Consider the following 18,306-nt stretch of genomic DNA (forward strand, 5'->3'; position numbering starts at 1 on the left):
TTGGCACCAGTGATGCGTCGTGCAGACCGCTATCAAGATGTGCGTACTGGTAGCGAAGTCAGGTGCAGGAGAGCAGAGTTGTGAACAGGCGCACACTTTATTTAGGCAGGAGCAAATAGCAGACGAACGCAGCTGCGTAAAACCTCCAGCACAAACAGGCTAAAGTGCAAAGCGCAAAACAGTCACAAATGCTAAATGTTTACAAAGAAACATACTACGTGGAATAGCCACGGTACAATGAAAACCAGCCTGGCGCGTCACATAAAACACGTAACACAAAACAATTTCAACACAAAGACATGGAGGGGAACAGAGGAATAAATACATGCAGTGTGATTAGGGAATGAAAACCAGCTGTGCAGGGAACAAGACAAAACAAATGGAACAATGGAAAATGGAGCGGCGATGGCTAGAAAGCCGGTGACGTCGAACGCTGCCCGAACAAGGTGAGGAGCCAACTTCCGCGGAAGTCGTGATAACCGCACCACCCTATGGAGAGCCCTGTGGTTATGGACGGTGCAGTTTCCGTATCAGGCGGTGATGCAGCCCGACAGGATATTCTCAATTGTGCATCTGTAAAATGTTTAAGGTGACAAGCAACATTTCTTCAGCCTCCTGAGGTTGAAGAGGTGCAGTTGCGCCTTCTTCACCACACTGTCTGTGTGGGTGGACCATTTCAGTTTGTCCGTGTTTGTCCGTCTGCTGTTTCCTGAAGTCCACAATCATCTCCTTTGTTTTGTTGATGTTGAGTGAGAGGTTGTCTTCCTGACACCACACTCCGAGAGCTCTCACCTCTTCTCTATAGGCTGTCTCGTCGATGTTGGTAATCAAGCCTACTGCTGTTGTGTCGTCTGCAAACTTGATGATTGAGTTGGAGGCGTGCATGGCCACACAGTCATGGATGAACAGGGAGTACAAGAGGTGGCTGAGCACTAACGCTTGTGGGGCCCCTGTGTTGAGGATCAGTGAAGTGGAGATGCTATTTCCTACCTTCACCACCTGGGGGCGGCCCGTCAGGAAGTCCAAGACCCAATTGCACAGGGCAGGGTTGTGACACAGGGCCTCAAGCTTAATGATGAGCTTGGAGCGTACTATGGTGTTGAATGCTGAGCTGTAGTCAATGAACAGCATTCTTACTTAGGTATTTCTCTTGTCCAGGTGGGATAGGGTAGTGTGCAGTGTGATGGCGATTGCATTGTCTGTGGACCTATTGAGGCGGAATGCCATTTTAAGTGGGTCTAGGGTGACAGGTAAGTTGGAGGTGATTTGATCCTTGACTAGTCTCTCAAAACACTTCATGATGACAGAAGTGAGTGCTACGGGGCGATTTATTCAGTCATTTATTGCAGTTACCTTTGCCTTCTTGGGTACAGGAACAATGGTGGCCACCTTGAAGCGTGTGGGGACATCAGACTTGGATAGGGAGAGATTGAATATGTCCGTAAACACACCAGCCAGCTGTGTGAGACACTTCAATGGGTCAGTCACTGCCTTTGTGTTAGAGATGTCAGGCTTACTCAGGGCTTTTACTGAGAACAGACCTAAATTTGCATCCCAAATGACACCCTATTCACTGCATAGTGCACTACTTCTGACCAGGGCCCATATAGGGAATAGGGTGCCATTTTGGACACAAGCCTAAGCTGAGCCACATTTATAATTAGTTGTGAGCATTGTAAATGTGCAGAGCTCTACGGACGATCCTAAGCTTCTCTCTGGGCCATGTGCCAGTGGATGGGAGGGGAGGGAGGAAGTAGCTGGTTATCAAAATCTTTACTGTGGGATAATGGCATCCACAAGACAATTAAAATATTATGTTTTTCGATCACATGGTTTGACTTAATACAATACAACAAAGCTAATTAGGAGTGACATACTGTTAAGTACTAGTAATTCTACGAGTACGATCATCATGAGTAATGCTATGAGTCTTTCTGAACTTTCACTGACAGCCTACTGTAGCCCAATCCTCCTTACTGTAAACTACAGTATACAGCCATAATTCACATGAGTACTATTCAGACGAGCAATCTCATATTAGTCATTATAGTTTTACAGACATCCATGCAGACAGACAGAAACAGACACACACACCCTCTCAGTGCTATTGTCACGTGTATTGACAACACAGATACAGTAAATCATGTCTGTAGTTGGCTATTAGTCACACTTTGACTCATGACAGAAGAGATCATCAGCAAAACAATTTGCTTTATAATGAGACAGCCGTCTTTGTCTATCATTATTCCTTGTTTTTAGGGGGGGGGTTAATGGGAAATGAATGTGTAGGTCACAAAGCTTTCTAAGTGAAACACAGCATCAACATCCATATCAAACACATTAGATTGTAGTATTGATGGAGCAGAGACAATCAACATCTATTTAAGTCTAACATGTAAAACAAATGTTCGATACACCATGGCCGGCATGTACTTTGTGCCTTCCCTACAATGTCCATGGCATATTATCTACCAATCGTAATATGAATTGAAAGCCATCTACTTTATTTCCTATCTTCAGCTTCACAAATGACCTATGGACATTCTGAAGTGTGAGTGTTGGTATCCACCTGCCAATTGCTTACATTTTCTCTGATGACTAAGGCATTTATCTGATGCTAAATGTAATAAATTAAGGGAGTTGTTATATTTAAAGACACAGTGCAGTCAAAAACGTGTTTTCCTGTGTTTTATATACAGTATAATTCCACACCAAGAGCTTGGAATAATACTGTGAAATTGTGAAAATTATAATAATGCCCTGTTAGTGTAAGATCTGTTTGAAAAGACTGCCTGAAATGTCAGCCTGTTTTGGTGAGATGGAGTTTTGGCCTGCCTGGTGACATCACAAGGTAAAAATAGAGTTCCAAACATCTCTGCCAACAACAGCTAGTTTTCAGTTTTCCCCTCCCCACTCAGACTACTCCCAGACAGTACTACACTCTTAGAAAAAAGGGGTTCCCAAAGGGTTCTTCGGTTGTCCCCATAGGGGAACCTTTTTGGTTCCAAAAGGGTTCTACTTGGAACAAAAAGGGTTCTTCAAATGGTTCTCCTATGGGGAAAGCCGAAGAACCTTTATTTGTTCTAGATAGAGTGTAGCAAAATTCTTGCTTGAAAAATTGCTCTTTGCTAAGAATCAATTTTAGTTAAATTTTTTTACCATTTTAATTGAAAACAATCACAGTAAGGTACTCAATTGTTACCCAGAAATTATTTGCTATTGAGATAAAAATGGCTGCATTGGACCTTTAAGAACCACAGCGAGTTAGTGAGTCCTCCAGGAAGACAGACAATCTGCTTCAGTCTGTACTTTATGAGACTGTTCATAAAGAGGATACAGTGTGGATATTTCAGATGTTGCTAGTTGTGACTGCCATCCAGAACGAGAGATCAGGGATGGATGAATGGTGGGTAGCATGCAGGAAAGGTCTGGGGCTCCACCAAGTGGCACCACCAGCCCCTCACACACTGGCAAATCTTTGTCATTCAATCTACCTTAAAGTGGGGAGGTGTGTAGTTGGCTACGTTTAATGATCGTTGAAGAATATGATGCATCTGTTATGATCGAAGTCTAATTTGTTTTAATGGGGTTCTTTACAGTGGCTCTAACGTGGTTTTACACATTCAGAAGCATTTGATTCAGGGTTACTTTCAATAAAGCCACATGGGCGCCACCCAGAGGTTTAGAAATAAATGTCCTCTTTCTCATTTAGGTGTAACAGGCATGGTGAGCCATTCACTAACGAACACTAGGGCACAGACTAACATAGAAATAGGGACGTTACAAACACAGTATAAACCTCTCAAATTGGTTTTTCAGTGTGATGTTATTCACTGTACATATAGGGATTAAGTTCTGTCATGAAACTATACATACTAGGAAAACAACTACACAATAAGTCTTTCCCGATTTAAATAGTTGGCATGCAGTACATTGCATGAAGTATTAGATATTTTGCATTTAGTATTAAGTAAGCATTTCCTGATTCAGATATTTCTATATCATTCAATCAGATATATCAATATTGAATTCAACAGGTTGACAGTACTGGAAATGAGACCCTACAGGATAAGTAACCGACCTTTAACCATTTAAGCTTTCAATGTCAACTATCTATGTGATGAAAACTAATGTTAGGACAGTACCGTCAAGACTAATGGCAGTTCTGCACTCAATCGACAATCTGTCTGAGAGAATAATATGCTTTCAGTGATCATGTTAAAGGTTATCATCATGCCTCACTGAAGATATAAAACATGTCTCATCCTAGTGGGTCGGTATCATACAGTCAAGTGTCACAAGTCACACATTGGCCCAGCAGCAGTTTCTGCCTGGCAATTGGTTATTGCTCCATGCCTAAGGATGTGATGACATTGTTCAGTGTCACTTTGTGCACGTGGAATATCTACAGTGCATTTGGATAGCATTCAGACCCCTTGATATTTTCCACATTTTGTTACTTTACAGTCTTACTCTAAAACTGATTAAGTCGTTTTTTTCATCTCATCAATCTACACACTATACACCATAATAGCAATGCAAAAACAGTTTTTTAAGATTTTTTTGCAAATTGATATATATAACATTTACATAAGTATTCAGACCTTTTACTCAGTTCTTGTTGAAGCACCTTTGGCAGCGATTACAGCCTCGACTCTTGGATATGACACTACAAGCTTGGCACACCTGTATTTGGGGAGTTTCCCCCATTCTTCTCTGCAGATCCTCTCAAACTCTGCCAGGTTGGATGTGGAGTGTCGCTGCGCAGCTATTTTCAGGTCTCTCCAGAGATGTTAGATCGGGTTCAAGTCCGGGCTCTGGCTGGGCCACTCAAGGACATTCAGAGACTTGTCCCGAAGCCACTCCTGCGTTGTTTTGGCTGTGTGCTTAGGGTTGTTGTCCTGTTTGGAAGGTGAACCTTCGCCCCAGTCTGAGATCCTGAGCGTTCTGGAGCAGGTTTTCATCAAAGATCTTGCTGTACTTTTCTCCCTTCATCTTTCCCTCGATCCTGACTAGTCTCCCAGTCCCTGCAGCTGAAAAACATCCCCACAGCATGATGTTGCCATCACCATGCTTCACCATAGCGATGGTGCCAGGTTCCTCCAAATGTGACGATTGGCATTCAGGCCAAAGGCCCGAAGAGTTCAGTCTTGGTTTCATCAGAACAGAGAATCTTGTTTCACATGGTCTGAAAGTCTTTAGGAGCCTTTTCAAGCGAGCTGCCTTTTACTGAGGAGTGGTTTCCGTCTGGCCACTCTAGCATAAAGGCCTGATTGTTGGAGTGCTGCAGAGATGTTTGTCCTTCTGGAAGGTTCTCCCATCTCCACAGAGGAACTCTGGAGCTCTGTCAGAGTGACCATCAGGTTCTTGGTCACCTCCCTGACCAAGGCCCTTCTCCCCCGATTGCTCAGTTTGGCCGGGTGGCCAGCTCTAGGAAGAGTCTAGGTGGTTCCAAATTTCTTCCATTTAAAAATGATGGAGACCACTGTGTTCTTGGGGACCTTCAACGCTGCAAAAATGTTTTGGTACCCTTCCCTAGATCTGTGCCTCGACACAATCCTGCCTCAGAGCGCTACAGACAATTCCTTCGACCTCATGGCTTGATTTTTGCTCTGACATGCACGGTCAGCTATGGGACCTTATATAGAAAGGGGAGTGCCTTTCCCAAAATAATGTCCAATAAATAGAATTTACCACAGGTTGACTCCAATCAAGTTTTGGAAACATGTCAAGGATGATCAATGGAAACAGGATGCTCCTGAGCTCAATTTCGAGTCTCAGAGCAAAGGGTCTAAGGTATTTCAGTTTTTTTTTACACATTTGCAAAAATGTATAAAAACCTGTTTTTGCTTTGTCATTATTGGGTATTGTGTGTAGATTGATGAGGAAAAGCATTAGTTTAATCAATTTTAGAATAAGGCTGTAACATATCAAAATGTGGAAAAAGTCAAGGTCTGAATACTTTCCAAGTGCACTGTATCTTTAAAGTCAATGCTCAGTCGCAACTCACTGTGCTGTTGAAAACTTCAACCTGTTTCGTTGGCTTGTATTAAACACTGTAACATATTTATAACAAATGAATGATTAACCTAATAGATAAATCCAGTGATAAATCATATGTTATATCTGCTCTGGCTTACAAAGACAAGGGGGATAATTTATTCTGAACTCCCATGGACAGGTTTTTGGTATATGGTGATATATTATTGTAAATGGTGGCAGGTTTTTGGTATATGGTGATATGTTATTGTAAATGGTGGCAGGTTTTTGGTATATGGTGATATGTTATTGTAAATAGTGGCAGGTTGTTGTACATGGTGACATGTTAGGGACAACGGCAGTTTTTCATATTTTATACTACCTTGACCAATTATTCGCTCATTCTGCCGAGCATATGAAAACCAGTACTCAGTAGTTAATTACCGTAATTTGCCTCTGCACTGTGTGGTGTGAATCCCCACCCATTAACTGTAGATGAGGGCCATTTGCAAATTATCCAGTGCGATTAATGTACTGCTCTATCCAAAGTAGCTGTATAACAACAGATGGCAGTGGAGGTCATGGAAGAACCATTAGTATGGATTCAGCAGAATGACAAAACGAGAGATAAATAGACTGTGTGCCTCTTCAAAGCTGTAAACACTGGCAGAACCACACAGCTGTCATCAAGGTCACAATCTGACTCTGACTGAGGTATTTCCACTATGTCTAGCAATGTACAGCATAATACATGTTAAGTCAGAATATTTTAAGACAGTACTTTTTTCTATATGTCACAAAAAACCTTGATGAAAAATATTCAATTTTTTTTGCTGATCAAAACATATGCCCACTGTCAGGTTCTCCCTAGGAGAGGTGGGTGTGGAGTCAGGCGCAGGAGAGAGCGAATTACAAGAAAGGGCGTTTAATTACAAGTCCAAAAGAACAGGAACAGGACCACAACAGTAGCCACAAAACGACAGGAACGCAGTCCAGAAAAAACACCCGTTTAACAGAACAAACCAAAACGCAACCCAAACAAATGACAGCTACACGAACAATCCCGCACAAACCCAAGAGGGTAGGGCGAGATTAAATACCCCACTAATAACCTAAACTAGAACCAGGTGAGCAACAAGACAGACAAAACCAAACAAAAAAGAAAAGGGATCGGTGGCAGCTAGTAGACCGGCGACGACAACCGCCGAGCGCCGCCCGAACAGGGAGAAGAGCCACCTTCGGTGGAAGTCGTGACACTCACGTTATAAAATGGCGTTATATTCATGCCTATTTGGTGAATCATACGTGAATTTCATAAGGGCTTGCGATTCGTGATCTGCGTAATAATACATAATGGTTGTCCATGCAGCATGCTGTATAGCTGTCAGAAATCATAATCTTCCTGAATTGGTAAATACAAGTTGAGTCGAGCTGCATAGTGTTTTCTGAGTCTAGAACCCAGAGATAAAATACAGCCCTCCTGTTTTAACCTTCAAGTTTCTGTCCACACCTCCTCTTTCTACTCCAGCTCAGTTAAATGTTGCAGAGAGAGAGAGAGAGATGGACGTGGGTTATTCTGGAGTGAAGTAACAAGACTAACAGGAAAACTGTGTTCACACAGTTAGCCTTCCGCTGCATCAAACACCTCAGGTGAGATGACATTCATATGAAACTGACTTTTTATTATAATGAACTCATAATTCAACCAGTTACTGTAATTTCAAAGAAGACAATGATGCTTACATTTTGAGATTGTAAACACTACGTGACCATTTGAAATTCAGATCCATCCTAATTATGAAGGGAACATGCAGAGTCGTAGGCAGAAATTACCATGTGCCTGGGCCTGAGTAAAAGCGACTGGGACAACATTTTCCTAAAACAAATACGGCAAAAATACCCAGACATCAGTGGTGTAGTCGTTGTTCATAGAGAAGTGTATATATTCAAATTTTGCCAATAAATTCCCAAAAGGCCTGCCTGGCAAATAAAAGGCGCCCTTTGTGAAAACATGTATGAGAAGCAGATGTAGGCTACTCTGAATGACCTAAAATCATGACAATTCAAAATCCACCATGATATCCAGAAATAATAGGCCTAGCGCTTATGGCTGATATGTTAGGCTAAGGGACTAGATAACCGCAGAGGTAAGAAACGGAACAGAATTTTATGGTGGTGCGTTACATGAGAACGGGATACTCGGGGAGTTCCTGCACTTCACAGCAGCTGAAGGCTTAGACGCTAGTCGCTGATGATTCATCTCTTATTGTGCATTTTGCTAAAGGAGATTTATGGGTTATAACTTTGCCACGTGATTTTTGTATGCCTAGGCTATTGTGTCTATAGGTGATATTGTGATCGCTACCAGATCAAGTCAGGGTCCTGGTCTAAACCCATAGACTGTCTATAAAGCGCTTCTATCAAGAAGCTAAATAAATATGCTAAACTGTAGAACTCATGAGAAATTGGAATAGATGCACAATTCTCATTGTGAATGTGAATATCAGGAGTCAGAGAACAGAGCGAAGTGCGGAGCTGTCCGGATGCTGAAATCTTTTATCCAACTTTCGCGGGCTCAGCCAGCGCCGGCCAAGCCACATCGTGCCTGTCGTGCTGAATAATATAGACCTATTATATGGTACCCATACTGCTAAATGTTTGTGTAGGCTACTTTTTGCATAGTATCTCTTTTGGACTAAACAATTGATACAGTACGGCATATACCTCCAAGTGAGTATATGCAATGCCCACTGAAAAGAGGTGGGTATACAGTGCCTTCAGAAAGTATTCACACCCTTTGACTTTTTCCACATTTTGTTGTTTTAGAGCCTGAATTTAATTTACATTTACACATTACATTTACATTTTGTCAATGGCCTACACACAATACCCCCTAACGTCAAAGTGGAATTATGTTTTTCACATTTTTTACAAATTAATAAAAAATGTTAAGCTGAAATGTCTTTAGATATATTAAATATTCAACCCCTTTGTTATGGCAAGCCTAAATAATTTCAGGAGTAAAAATGTGCTTAAAACAAGTCACATAATAAGTTGCATGGACTCTGTGTGCAATAATAGTGTTTAACATTATTGTAGAATAACTACCTCATCTTCGTACCCCACACATACAATTATCTTTAAAGGTCCCTCAGTCGAGCAGTGAATTTCAAACACAAATTCAACCACAAAGACCAGGGAGGTTTTCTAATGCCTCGCAAAGAAGAGCACCTATTGGTAAATGGTTAAAAAAACAGACATTGAATATCCCTATGATCATGGTAAAGTTATTCATTACAATTTGAAAGGTTTATCAATACACCCAGCCACTACAAAGATACAGGTATCCTACCTAACTCAGTTGCCAAAGAGGAAGGAAACCGCTCAGGCATTTCACCATCAGGCCAATGGTGACTTTAAAACAGTTACAGAGTTTAATGGCTGTGGTAGGAGAAAACTGAGGATGGATCAACAACATTTTAGTTACTCCACAATACTAACCTAATTGAGAAAAGAAGGAAGCCTTTACCCAATACAAATATTCCCAAACATGCATCCTGTTTCCAAAAAGCCACTCAATTAATACTGTCCCGAATACAAAGGGTTATGTTTGGGGCAAAACCAATACAAGACATTCCTGAGTACCACTCTGTCACGGATCCCTCCGGTACTGTTGCTCATCCCGTGCAACAGTACCGGAGGGATCCTGTGTCATTATGCACACCTGGTCTCCATATTCTCCCCTGATTACTAATTGTACAAATGTGCCCTTTGGTTCTCCATTGTCTTGTCAATTATTGTTACAATGTCCGTTGGTCGTCTGAGTACCTGTGCTGTGTTGTTTTGGCTTTCGTGCCACTTGTATTGTGCAGATGATTACGGGCTTCGTCCCGTGTGGAATCATTGTGTGGGTGTATGTTACGGGTCTCGTCCAGTGTATTTATTCGAGGTACTCCTCGCTCTTTTGTTTGGGTTCAACCCTGTGTTTGTATACGTGTTTGTTTGGTCTTTGTCCCCGTGCCTTTACATGGCACGCTGTAATTTGGGTCAATAAAAAAAAACATTACGCATTTCTGCACCTGTCTCCCGATCCTTTATACCAGCGTGACACACTCTCCATATTTTCGAGCATAGTGGTGGCTGCATCATATTATGGGTATGCTTATAATCATTAAGGACTGGGAAGTGTTTCAGGATAAAAAATAAAACCTGGTTCAGTCTGCTTTCCACTGGACACTGGGAGATGAATTCTCCTTTCAGCAGGACAATAACCTAAGGCCAAATCTACACTTGAGTGGCTTACAGTTTTGACCTGAATCTACTTGAAAATGTAGGGCAAGACCTGAAAATGGTTGTCTAGCAATGATCAACAACAAATTTGACAGAGCTTGATGGATAAAAAAAAAAATGATGTGCAAATGTTGCACAATCCAGGTGTTGGAAGCTCTTAGAGACGTACCCAGAAAGACTCGTAATCGTAATCGTTACCAAAAGTACTTCTACAAAGTATTGACTTGAGGGGTGGGAATACTTACAGTACCAGTCAAAAGTTTGGACACACCTACTCATTCAAGGGTTTTTCTTTATTTAGACTATTTTCTACATTTTACAATAATAGTGAATACATCAAAACTATGAAATAACACATATGGAATCATGTAGTAACCAAAAAAGTGTTATTTGAGATTCTTCAAAGTAGCCTTGATGACACCTTTGCACAACCTTGGAATTCTCTCAACCAACTTTATGAGGAATGCTTTTCCAACAGTCTCGAAGGAGTTCCCACATATGCTGAGCCCTTGTTGGCTGCTTTTCCTTCACCCTGTGGTCCAGCTCATCCCAAACCCTCTAAAAAATGTAATGATAGGGTATGCTGTGATTGGAATAACATGCTGACTAGACCAGGCACGAGCGTGTGTGCGTCCACATGCGCCATCGCGCACATGTTGATTTTGTCCATCATCACCAGACACGATCAAGACACGCAGGTTGAAATATCAAAACGAACTCTGAACCAACTATATTAATTTGGAGACAGGTCAAACCACATTAAACATTCATGGCAATTTAAATGGCTAGCTTACTGTTGCTAGCTAATTTGTCCTGGGATATAAACATTGGGTTGTTATTTTACCTGAAATGCATTATTTTACCTGAAAGGTCCTCCGACAATGAATCCACAGATTAAAAGGTAAACCTAGTTCGTTTCTAGTAATCTCTCCTCCTTCAGTCTTCTTCTTTTTCTTCTTTGGACTTTATATGGCAGTTGTGTGGCGGAAGAATCAGAATTAGTTAGGTAACATAGATGATTAAGATGTCTTATCTGCATAATATGCTTATATGATATGCTTGTTATTAAAATGTATCCCTTCGGACTCTGGTGTTGGCAGTTGCACTTCTTCCCTCAGCTGGGGCTCAGTCACCTGAGGCCCAGAGAGGGGAGAAGTTAGTCATGTCTTCCACATGTCTCTGGTGCTATGCAGAATATCAGAAAGAGAAGAGAACATTATCCTCATATGTAAATCTGTCTTTACCTATTCTAAACCATGTGAAGGGATGGCATGATTAATGGGGAACCACTTACTTGTCTCCACAATGTCTGTGCGCTAGTCACTCCCTCGTTTGGAGAGATTATGTCTGACCAAAGATGTGTGGGGTAGTGTCTGGAACCATTGTATGTCATCTCTGATGTTGCACCTATCCTGGAGTAGTGTATGACCTAGAGGCTCACTCCCCTCAGTGAGCTTGTCCAGGTGTGTGGTCAAGAAGGTGTTTTACTTGAGATGGGGGTATCTGGAGTTGACAATTGATTTATGCCATGGAATGAATTGGTGTTTCTGTGCTATGAAGTACCAGGAACAAGATCGGAGCTTCGTCTTAGGGGCCAGACTAAACAATAAGAATAGTCTTCATAGAAAATGCTATCTGGCTGCGGGATACTCCTTTCTCATATGCCAAGTGACCCATTCCATACATCTGTTGTTTGTCAAGAAGACTAAAAGTACGTATCTTTTCTATAAAAGATATTTGTATTCGTTGTATGTCAGAGCTAATTGCCACAACAGTTGGACGTTTTGAGCCGACCAGTCTTATCATTATAGAAACAATTGCTCTATGCTTTCCTTATTAATAAGTTTTGAATAAAGTAATATCCTGATTGGTGATTGACCTTGTCTCTCCTCATTGTTGATTAGAATTTCCACCACAGTTGGCAACCAATTTTAAGTGCATTACCACCACCAACTGGACTGGAGTGTGGACCTCAGTTCATCTTTCAATCACACACGTGGCTACGCAGGCGCTCATTGACACACAGTTTGGATTAAATTATTGAATAACATGTACGTGTACATTTATTTTGCATCTCTCACGCACGAGTGGTGTGGTCAGCATGCTAGGCTGAAATCATCATACATAGCGTAATATCACAGGGGGTATGAATACAGTAGCTCACTTCAAATATACAGTAGGCCTACCAAGGCAGACATGAAAACATTAGGCGGAATCATAAATAAACAGTATTCAGGTTTACCTTTCTTGTGTATTTCACGTATTACAGCACAAGGAGTAGACGCCTAGGCTTGGTGTTGGTGTTGAAGATGGAGATTATTTCATTATAGTCCGAAGAGTCACTGACTTCCCTTTCAAAGGACAACAGGGCTAGATTGTTGAGACGTGCAGTCAGCATTCAAGATCTGACGAACGTTGATGATTTGGCCTGTACTGTAGTGGAGACGTCTCTAAATACTATATGAAGTCATAAGAAGGGTGATGATGGCCCTTACTAGCCTATTGATGTCAGGGAAAATGTTAGGGCTGCAGCTGTCCAAAACTTCAATAAGGGACGGGAATTCCTGACCTCCCCCCACTTTCCGACGCAGTTTCTGAATAAATACAGATAATTCAGCATCCTCAACAGAGATATGATAGTGATCACATTGGGCCAACAGTGAGCGAGGCTGCAGACTCAAACAGCTCCTTTTGAGTATCTGGACTCATGAGTCTAGCGTTTTGGGGCAGCTGCTCTAGACGATTTAGAATTTTTGGATCATATTTGTGACTCGTTTCAAGAAACTAGGCGTATGTCGCGGGTCACTACTTCAAAGGAGAGCCATTTGAACGTAAGCTGGAAAAAAAAATCTAAATGCGTTTGTTTGGGCAGAAATACCTTTTGGAACATGTGAACTTTCATGTGCCTTAATAACAGACTTGTATGCCATCTGTAAATACGAACAAAACTGTTAAATTACGAGCCTAGTTGGTTTAGCCACAGAAAAAAACAGCAACCTTCCCGCTAGCCATGATTGGCTGAGATAATGAGTGGGCTGGACATGCCGAGAGATGAGTTTCGGATTGATCTGCCATGTAGCAAGCTTCTGTCTATTTGAGCTGGTCAGTATATGTAGGTAATCCTGTCTAACGCTGCTTTAAAAAAAATGTATCGCGTAGTAGAACTGCATAAGTGTTGCTCTCCACTTTCTGGGGGACCGAATTTTGAAATCAGTGGAATTAGAGTATGATAGCTATGGAGATGGAGAAAACACCTGTCTCCGGATTACATCTTCAAACTAAGGGCAACCATGGCATCTGTGTGACAGGGAGAGGCTTAACAAAAGACTCCACTATGCAAGTAACAATTTCAATAGAATGTCACTGTGACGACTGTTGATAGACGTAGCTGGTAAATTCGCTCTGTCTATCTACTCTGATTTCAGAGCACGGGTAAGATAGTCTAGCTAGCTACATTTTCAGATATTACAAATTTCTAATTTTGACAGAAAGTCATTTTTATTTCAAGTTAGTGTACTGTTAGCTAGCTAGCTAATACTAGCTGGCTGGCTCACTAGCTAACGTAACGTGTATGATCTTATTGTTCGTATCTCAGAGCCATTGCTAGTTATAGCCTAATATTAACTAGCTAACATTGAACCTGGTTGGTTAGCCACCTGTAGATTCATGCAGGGTAGTAACGTCATGAGTTGGGATTATGGTTCAATGTCTATCTAGCTAGCTAACTACATGTCTTAACAAAAGACTCCACTATGCAAGTAACCATTTCAATAGAATGTCACTGCGACAACTGTTGATAAACATAGCTGGTAAATTCGCTCTGGCTATCTACACCAATTTCAGAGCACTCTCATCTGAGTGTGCCAAAGCACAGAATAACTGACGAATTTACGAACGCTCAACACCTGTTGAATATGGCCGGTGTCAGTAAACATTGGCAAACAAGCCTAAATTGTTGCCAGCAGCACAGTTGCACTCATCAACGCTCTGGATAACATAAAAACATCCTAACCAGTTCTGCTAGGGTGAGTAAAATGGTCAGTGAACGGTTCTCTCACGTTTGCCAGTTATCTTGAGTGCTTGACTGTTGTTGTTAGGACAGAACACTTGGATCAACCCTTAAAGAAATGGGTGGGCCTAAAGCTTAAGAGGGTGTGAACAAAGGGCCTAAAGCTTAAAGATGGTGTGAACAATGCTGAATGGGTGTAGACAAAGAAGAGCTCTCCAATAGGTACCAAAACATTCAAAGGCCATTTTCTCAAATGTGAAGTTACAAGTTCATCAACTTTCAAAGCAGAATTACTTTTCCATCATTCCTCAAATGCAGTGTATGATATACCACTTTGTAGCTCTGTGTCTCTTCTTTTATCCAATGTAAAAAACACAATTTCAAATTTTGCAACATAAGACTGAATCAAGGTGGTTTGGATATACATTTGGATATACATTTTTCAAAATCCCCAAAGTTGCACTTATTAATGGCCTCTTCACTCGCCCTATGTCGATGTAGTGCTATGTCCTGTTTAGCGCACAGCATAACAATGTCCAGAACCTCTTTTGCATCACGAAGGTGCTTCCAATCCTTATATCTGTCTCTAACAAATTAGCCTTCCATAGTGGCCTCTAGGAAATGTCTACACATTTTACAGAAAACAGCGTCCCCTGTATTCCAGCCAATAAAACTGTCCTTCCCACTTCCATGAGAAACACAGATTTTTCATTGATCACTTTAATTGGGCACACTCACATTTTTGGTTGTGTGTGTGGTTTGCCAACTGCAGACAAATCTGCAGGTGGATTTGTGATGACAAGCTCACCGTAACAAGGTAGGGCTTGAAGATGGCAACTTAGCTGGGCTGTGGAAGTTGAAGCAGTAGCCATGCTAGCCTCCTCATTGGCTAATGACTAGACAGATTGGACTCTGGGGTCTTCATTCTCCATCCGTGGCTTTTGAAAAAGCCCTTTGAACTTGGGTTTGCCAGAACTTGTGACTAGCTAGCTAGCACTATCTCGCATTAGCAAAGAATTGCAGAGGGTCAAAACAATTTGCCCACTGTTAGCTAGCTAGTAGTACTTGTGTGGGGAGGGTAGAGGTACCATATGATTGCTGGGTCTAATCCTGAATGCTGATTGGTTAAAACCGCATTCCAAGCGGAGTCTATTCCACAAGTTACCACCGGCTAAATCTATAACATTACAATGTATTTTTCCTCTGTTCCATCTGACAGCGCAATCCACTGTCTCATCAGCGCAGCCAGACACTTTATAAACTTGATCTCCACTCTAAAAAGCACGTAGACCTTATCTCACATTTCTTTTAGACTAACATGTAGTTTTCCACAGAGGATATTTGCAGCATTGTTTCAATATTTAAATTCGATCTGCAGCTGTCCCATAGTAATGAACGTGTCGGGAGTCAGGACGAGACAAACAGGCAGGCAGCATTTCTCAGCCAGTCGAAATCATGAATCAGCTGGCATCATTTGAAGGGATATATACAAATAAATGGCAATTGAAAAAGGGATAAATGAAACGAAGTGCAGCTAATTTCCAGTCTTTCCAGCTTCAGTTTGAAGTGATTGTGTTAGCTGTGTTGTTGGCTAGCTCCTCTGAACAACAGTGTTCTGACGAGCGAGCATATTTTCTATGCCAGGAAAAATTGTGCCTCGTTGGCTCATTTTTATGGATGTATCCAAATAAATGTCACTAGAAAACAGCTTAAACAAATGCAAATGCAGCTACTGTTGTTATTCTTTTTGACGTGACTGTAAGTTAGCCGTAGTTGGCTAGCTAGCAAGCAAGGGATAAGAACGTTGTCAGCCAGTATGGCAATGGAACATTTAGAACGAGTAACTGGGTCGCGTCCATAGATACAGAACAAAAAGACTGACCGACTGGGTCGCGTCTCTAGCATCCGAACCTATAGAACAAACGACCAGCTGGATTGGGTAGCAACCCAAGATTTGTGTTGGGACTATATCTTGTGGAAGATGAAATAGTATGAATTATTTCATAAAAATAATGTTTTTAATGAAAATACTGTATGTCAATCATTATTTAAATATGTTGATAACCCTTTGTATAAAAGTGATAATGCCCGAGAAGCCGGTGTTTGTAGGATATATTGGCACGTTTTGCCGGCCCTCGACTTTAATACAAAGTGTTAACAACACTCTGACAATATATCCTCCAAATATCGGCTTCTGGGGCATTTACACTTAGATCCCTAGTACCTCCTACTGCATTTATCGGCATTTCTGATTAGTCAGGAGACAATGCAAACAACAAACATTTATGATTTGTATTTTATTTTTTAATATATGTTAAGCCATCCTGATTGGGTGTCCGAGTGTTCAATCCTCTGGCCCTGCTATTGCTTCAACTCTGGACCCATGTACTAGTAATCCATGAACTGTAGTAACCCAACTCATTATAGTAAATTAATGACAGTAACAGGTTGACATGTGGCTGGTAGGAATACAGTACAGTAGATCCCCTGAAAGCACTGCAGAGATCAACAGGGTTAACTGAAAGTCAATCCCCAAAGTTACAGCAGGCTTACTAAAGCAATACAACATTTTGAGATTATTCTAGGAATCAGGAGATATGGTTTTCCAGGTAATCCATTTGAACAGCTGAAAAACACTCACATATTTAACAAAATATATATTTTTATAGCCTAAACTGTATATTTGTTCATCTGAAAAACCTGACGATAAGTGCACTATACAGTAGGAATGTATAGGTCCATATGTTATACTAGAAAAACCACCCTTACCGTGTGACAAATGACTGAAGCAAGAGGCGACTGTATCAGCACAGCAGATACTATCTCTTGGAAAAAGCCCTCTGGACCTTATATGTGTAAAGTAAAGTTAATTGGGTATTTGTCAGGAGAAAGCTTTGTTTTGTTCATTCCACTAAGAAGAAACTGTGGGCTTCATGGAGAAAAAAGACAATTACTCTATAGAGTAATTGCATAGTCAATTATATTTCTGAATTACGACTAACTACAAAACAAATTGCTCTAGTCTATTTTTATGTGAACAAGCGAAAAAGCTTATGATTTGACCAGCTCAAAACATTGAACACTGGCTGACTATGATAGTACTGTATACAATGTGAGATATTGTATTGGTTTATTGAGGGAGGCATATTGGGGGGAAAAACGAATGAGAAAATACTATAGTATACTATGGTATAAATACTGTAGTATTACAATATTTATATATAGATGCACAGTAAGAGCCTACAGGGAGTTTTAAACAAGTAGTACATGTGTATGTTTTCAACTGAGAAACAAGCCCACAGATGTGAAACTTACCCTGACCTTGGTGGGTGTAGTGTCCATCATTATTTAATTACATGCGTAGCCTTTTCATACTCATGGGATTTTATGAATTCATCAATCAAATCTTACATTCTGAACCACCTTCCCTTTGGAGGAAATAGAATTTGTGGAGTCCATACCAATCTCCAGAGAGGGAAAATAAGTGCAAATGCATTTTACAACATAATTTTCTTTGTGCCTAAATATCCGCATGATGGAAGACAATCATAAGTCTTACCAGGTAGCTATAAGCTGGCCAGGGTGCAATGTTGCAGGAGCCTGATACCACACAATCCAGATACTGCACTGTTTATGCCCAAAAAGTATGTTCATTTCCATTTTGATGTCAGACTGGATGTGAAAATAATGCTTTGCATGTGTAGGGAATCCGTCTAAGCCCTTAAGAATATGCATAAATCCTCCACATATTTTAGCCGAACTAAAGCTTATTTTAGCTAGGAAAAACAACAAGTTTACACACATTCCATGTAATTACGTTAGGGAAGTTGCCGTCTGCTTCGTTGAGCACATTAGGGCTTGATTTGTGTCCACCCTGTCATGGTAGATTAACCACCCTGTTAGAGAGGGTGCTACTCTACTTAGTCATTAACCTGTTCTGACTGACCTTGCCAGGGGCTAGACCCTCTGAGGTCTCACTCTCATGTACAAGCTGAGGACATGCTTCGTTTATATGCAGCGCTTAGAAG

Source organism: Salvelinus alpinus, chromosome 30 (genome assembly GCF_045679555.1).
Source record: "Salvelinus alpinus chromosome 30, SLU_Salpinus.1, whole genome shotgun sequence".
In the NCBI taxonomy this organism is placed as follows: domain Eukaryota; kingdom Metazoa; phylum Chordata; class Actinopteri; order Salmoniformes; family Salmonidae; genus Salvelinus; species Salvelinus alpinus.